The following is a 6,462-nucleotide window of genomic DNA, read 5'->3' as shown; positions in this document are numbered from 1 at the left end:
TTTCCTCTCTTTTCACAGAACAGTAGTATTATTTGTAACTTGGGACTTTGTATCATGGCCCATGACATTAAGTATAATTTCTGCTTTCCAGCACTCTTGGCTGTCCCCTTTGCTTCCTTCTGTTGGTTGGAGGAGGGATTGTCAAGGCATTTTGCTGTCCTTTACTGAGGAACTTCTCTGTCCCATGTGTTGGCCTTCTCTTCTCTGCCACAGGGTGACCTTAGGTAAGAGAGAGAGCATGGCTGAGGTCCACCAGAGGACTGTGTCCCACCATCTTTGTTGCCAAGCAACATACTAAGCCACTGGAGAAAGAAAGTCCTACAAGACCCCAAAAGCAGCATCACACAAGAGCAAGGGAGGACTTGGTCATTTTGGAGCTCCCATCCTTACTCAGCTTTGGGGATGAGGGTGGTGAAGTCCCATCTGAACTCAATTTAAACCCATCTGGCTGTTCAGACTCCCCAGCACTTGCTGTAAACACAGCTCTGCCTTGATGCTGTGACACCTGGAGAAAATCCAAGGGACCAAGGCTCTCTATGGCTCTAACTATCCCTCTCAGACCCTCACCACTCCTGGGACCTGAAACCCATCCTCCTCAGCAACTGGCAGTACTCAGATTGCCTTTCCTTGCCCTACACTTTGGTCTCCCATCCAGACACCCTTGGTGGGCTACCTGCTTCTCTTCAGCTTGGCACAACTTCTTCTTTGGATCTGGGTGGGTTTCTGGATTGCTTTGCTGGATTTCTTCCCACAGAGAAACTGGCTGCATGTTTCATCCTGCAGAAGATGCTCTTTGGAAGTGCCCACAGACAACAAGGGACCTGAGGATTTGCTTAGGACAAAGTTGAAAGGAGGTTTATCCTACTTAAGAGTGTATTAATGACCATAACATCCTTGTAAACAGAGTTTGGGGGCAGAGAAGGATAGACATACAATAGCAATTCAATTTGGGAGACTTTCAGTGAAGAAGGCAGGAGCTTGCTGACTAGATTTCCTCACCACATCCTCCACCACATCCTCCTCTGCTCTCTGACTGTGGGGGTAATGCTGTGCTGCTCCCTGTCTCCCACCTCATGTTCATCGACCCCAATGAGGGAATGACATGGCAAGTCAGTGCCCTCCCTGACCACATCCCCCCTGACATGGTACACACCATGCAGTGCCCATACTCATCTCAGCTCGACTTGATTAATTCCTCACTTAACAACTTTTTAATCCCTTCAGCCCTATAGACAATGCTGATTGGGGGCCTGGATGTCGCTGCATCTCCAGGACCTGCTGGAGCACACCACTCTTCAACCATTTGGACTCAGGGAGGACAATGCTGATTGGGGGCCTGGATGTTGCTGCATCTCCAGGGCCTGCTGGAGCACACAACTCTTCAACCGTTTGGACTCAGGGAGATCTTTATTTGAATCATAGCACCACAGAATCACAGAATGGCTTGGGTTGGAAGGGACCTTAATGATCATCCAGTCCCACCCCCCTGCCATGGGTAGGGACACCTTCCACTAGACCAGGGTGCTCCAAGCCCTGTCCAACCTGGCCTGGAACAGCTCCTAGGATGTGGCAGCCACAGCTTCTCCGGGCAACCTGTGCCAGGGCCTCACTATGCTTTCCTCAAGCATTAGCCTTAAACAGCGAATTGCCTGTCCTCTGTCTGCCCATGGTTTGGGGCAGGACAGCCCATCTGTCAGGAGTAACTAGGAAACCCCAGCCATATCTCAAAGGGTGAATTAAATCAGCCTGGATAAAACAGTGCTGAACTCCTGTGCTGATAAAGTCCCTCAGAAGACCTAACCCCAATTAGCTTAGTTCCACTCTAAAATGAATTAAATCCAAAACTAAACTAAGGGCACTTTAATTCCATCTAAGACCATCTACTTGGGATGTTAATGCCATTTAACTAATCCTGTTTAAAATTAATTTGGATTAATTTGCTCAAGATCCTCACCAGTGCATGGGCTCTTAGAGCTCTTAGAGCATGTGCATTTCCCTAACATAGCTGACATGCATGGAGAAGGTCTCACCACGTCTCTCCAGGAGCTGGTGGAACTGGGATAGGGTTTCACCCACGTCTTGGACCCACATTTGAGTAGACAGAGGAGGTTTCTGTTACAGGATAATCACTTCAAGCCATAAAAACTGGAGCTATCAAGATATTTCACCATGAAGGAGAAGGATAAAATACAACTTATCCTTAAAAACACAAATTTAAGTTGATTTAAGTTTGTTAAGTTCATTTAAGTTTGTTAAGTTCCTCCGCAAAAGAGTTGTCCAGCCCTGGCACAGGCTGCTCTGGTGAGTGGTGGAGACAGCATCCCCAGAGGGATTTAACAGCTGTGTGGATGTGGCACTTGGGGACATGGGTTGGTGGTGGCCTTGGCAGTGCTGGGGGAATGGTTGGACTCAATGATCTTAGAGGGCCTTTCCAACTTAAACAGTTATGATTTGTTAGGAAGGCCAAGATCACCTCACATCTGGGATCCAGAAGGCTTCATAACACCTTGGAGAATGGGTCATTACTGTTGTCAGCAGCCAAGATATCCTGACTATGCCAAGGGGAAGCTCGAGGAAGCCAACAAACCAATGGCTCAATTTGGAGAGCACAACCCTCAGCTACTAACAGCTCATTGCCTTCAGACCACAGGCCATACACATTAACTTGGCATCCCTCCGATTCCTCTAAGATGAAAAACTTGTCTCACCAAGAAAACTTTGGGTTGAGCAAAGATGCTTACACACAGACCAGCTTGGCTGGACCCTGAAGTCCTTTGACAATTATTAAATATTCAACTCTCCTGTAAAGACCAGAGCAGCAAATGCCATCTGGAGGGTGTGGAAATGACAACCCATCCAAGGCAGGAGGGAGGAGACTCCCACCTCTTGGCACCTCAGGCCCTGCTCTGTTAGGCACTTGGGGGCTGGAGAACAGGAGAGTGAGGCTGTGCAGAGTTGCACCATTAAGTTTCCTGGCAGTTTGGGAATGGAGATTGACCTCTGGAAGGAGGACAGGGAAGGAGTGAATAGACAGTGGGAACAATCCAGAAGGGACAATGGAGTTTCTGTATAAAAGAATTTCCAGAGGGAGAAGGGTGGTTTAGAGTCCAGGGACCTGACCTATGATGTAAGAGACTTTGCCCAAGTATCTCCTCTGCTGCAGATTTCCCTCTCATAGAATGTTAGGGAGTTGGAATGGACTCTAAAGATCATCTAGTCCCAACCCCCTGCCCTGGGCAGGGACACCTCCCACCAGAGCAGGTTGCTCAAGGCTTCATCCAACCTGGCTGTGAACACTGCCAGGGTTGGGGCAGCCACAGCCTCCCTGGGCAACCTGTGCCAGTGTCTTACCACCCTCGGTCTTGTACGAGCTCTCTGGTTTCTTCATGAGTTCTTACCAAATCATTCATATATAAGCAGACATTGTGACCTGCTCTCCCCAGGGCTACTGCAGGGGACAGCTCTTGCAGAAACATTAACCACATCCATGGCAGGTGGGGTTGGGAGTAGATGATCTTCCAGGTCTATTTCAACCCCTTAACATTCTATGATTCTATGATCCACCAAATCTTGAGTGACTTGATTCCTACTCCAGGTGAGGTTGGAAGGGAACTCTGGAGGTCACCAGGTCCAACCCCCTGCTCAAGCAGGGCCACCCAGAGCCAGTAGCCCAGGACTGTGGCCATGTTATCACAGAATCCTAGAATGGTTTGGGTTGGAAGGGACCTTACAGACCATCTCGTTTCACCCCCCTGCCATGGACAGGGACACCTTCCACTAGACCAGGTTGATCCAAACCCCATCCAACCTGGCCTTGAACACTTCCAGGGATGGGGCAGCCACAGCTGCTCTGGGCAAACTGTGCCAGTGCCTCAGCACCCTCATTGTAAGCAAATGTATTCCTTATATCTAGTCTGAATCTTCTCTCCCTTAGTTTAAAAAAAATTGTCCCTTGTCTTATTGCTCCAAGCCTTATTCTTTGTTCTTTCCTTTCCTTTCCTCCCTCCCCTTTCACTGGGATGAATACCAAGGCAGCAGCTGGATGTCTCCTAGAGAGGGTTTTTACAGGAGTGTGGGGTCTAAGCACAGATGAACTCTCACAGAATATTCAGAGTTGGAAGGTCCCTGAAGGATCATTGAGTCCAACTCCTGGCCTTGCACAGGATGTCCCTGAGAACCACACCATGCACCTGAGCCCCTTGTCTCCCATCAGAGCAGTTTGCACAGCTCAGTGGCTGCCCTGTTACCCAACCTTGTCCCCCCTCACACACAGCCAGAGATTCAGTGGTTTCCAACACACCTGAGCATCTTGTCTCCCTGCTTATAAATCACCCAGAGATGAAAGGCTATTTGGAAGCTGAATGCAGGAAACATTGCTGCAAGCTGAGATCACTCAAAAGTGAGCAAATGATGCCAGAGGCCTTGGGCACTTAGTGCTTCAGCCATCTGCCCCTCTTACTGCCTAGGCACCTCTCACCTGGGTAGTGGTAGGATTCTTGTTTGTCCATTCCTCTCATTAGGAACAGGTGCTTGAATGGGCACATGTGTACAGTCAACAGTGCCCTTGGACAGGTGGGAAATGAGCCATGATAGAAGAAAGGAAAATACATCCTCATGATTAACCTGCACTTCTGGCTGATTCTAAAAAAACACACACACCATTAACTGAGCCCTGAGTGTGGATGGGACCAGGGTGCTTGGAGAGTGACTCCAAAATGCACAGGGTCTGCTTCTTCTCGAGAACAAGTGTCTCTGACTTGTCTGGAAATTTGTGGAAGCTCTGTGACCATGGAATCATTAAAGTTGGGAAAGTCCTCTGAGACCACTGAGTCCAACCCTTCACCCAGCACTGCCATGTTTGCCACAGAAACATGCCCCTGTGTGCCATCTCTACATGGCAAGTTCAGAGGAGGCCACAAAGCTGATAAAAGGACTGGAGCACCTTCCCTGTGAAGACATGCTGAGAAAGCTGGGGCTGTTCAGTCTGGAGAAGAGAAGGTTGTGTGGAGTCCTCAGAGTGCCTTCCAGTACCTGAAGTGGCTCCAGGGAAGCTGGAGAGGGACTCTTTGTTCAGAACTGTAGTGATAGGACAGGAAGTAATGGGGGTAAATTGACAGAAGGAAAATTTAGATTAGATATGAGGAAGAAGTTTTTTCCTGTGGGGGTGGTGAGACACTGGCACAGGTTGCCCAGGGAGGCTGTGGATGCCCCAAGACTGGCAGTGTTCAAAGCCAGGTTGGATGAAACATTGAGCACCCTGGTCTGGTGGGAGGTGTCCCTGACCAGGGCAGAGGGTTGGGACTAGATGAGCTTTAAGGTCCATTGCAACCCCTTAACCTTCTATGATATTATGTTTTTTGAAAACTTTCAGGGATTTTGGTTTCACCATTTCCCTGGTCAGCTGTTCAGTGAGGAAACTATGCGGTGGCTAACCTTAGAATCATGGGATCATAGTATGTTAAGAGGTTGGAATGGACCTTAAAGATCTTGTAGTCCCAACTCCCCTGCTTTGGGGGAGCTGGGACTAGAAAACTTGAAAAGGATCATCTTCCCCCACTGCTCTGAGTGTCCCCAGATGCAGAAGCATCAGTGGATGATGAGGTATTCTGGTGAGGTCTTGGTGGCATAGCAGAAGGGTGGGTTTGTCACATCAATCCCTCTTTTATGGGCAGTCTATAGTAAGTGTAACCCAGAGTCCGAATCCTGATTGTTTCCTATCCCTTTAATCATCCCCTCTTGTGCTGTGGCACCCGTTCTCCCATGTAGCTTCTCCCAGGCTTCAATCCCTCTTTCAGACTGGCTGAGCATTTCTACCAGCTGCTTAGCCAACCCTCAAGGGCTGTCCATGAGCTGCACTGTACCTGCAGCCCATGCTGCCCATCCCTAAAAGGCTGGACATGAGCATTCCCCATTCCCTCTTTCTGCTAAATTTGCAGCAGTCTTGAGCAGGCATCCACTGCTTTTTGATGGAGTCATGGGTTACCTGGACACCCAACACAGGCACAAGGAGCTGAGTCCTTGCAGGCTTTCCCCAGTGGAGAGAAAAATATTAACTTTTCTGTTAGATGTTTGGGAGTTAGGTCTCACCTTACCATGTGTGAAAACATGCTTGAAACCTTTGGCAGATACTTCAGGACAGGACGAGCCTTGGATCCACACTGAGCTGTTATGCAGGAACATGTCCCAGTGCCAGGCAGCAACTCTACATGGATTGTCACCAGAGTGATTATATACTCTCTTTGCTGTTCTGGTTGTGGGGAGAAGTGGTGTGGAAAAAAATAGCTTTTTCTTACTATTTAGCTTTTTTCCCATATTGGAAAATGTACTGAAGGACATTTTAAACAAAGTCAATTCCCAACAGCATCTAGACCAGCTCAAGGCATCATGAGGAACTGTACAATTGGGAAAGTAATTTTGGGCTGATGGGTGGGAGGAGATGGAAATAAATCTCAGTGAAAAATG

At 48.5% G+C, this 6,462-nt stretch overlaps 1 protein-coding gene across 1 annotated transcript in view; it reads left to right on the top strand.

The window, feature by feature from the left end:
* Positions 1–6,462, top strand: part of MOGAT2 (monoacylglycerol O-acyltransferase 2) — a 22,338-nt gene that overhangs the window by 11,101 nt on the left and 4,775 nt on the right. The gene's annotated exons all lie outside the window — the stretch shown is intronic.

The sequence above is a fragment of the Acanthisitta chloris genome, unplaced genomic scaffold (assembly GCF_000695815.1).
Source record: "Acanthisitta chloris isolate BGI_N310 unplaced genomic scaffold, ASM69581v1 scaffold2777, whole genome shotgun sequence".
Lineage (NCBI taxonomy): Eukaryota > Metazoa > Chordata > Aves > Passeriformes > Acanthisittidae > Acanthisitta > Acanthisitta chloris.
The sequence above is the reverse complement of the archived record's forward strand: the minus strand, read 5'-3'. Positions and strand labels throughout refer to the sequence as shown.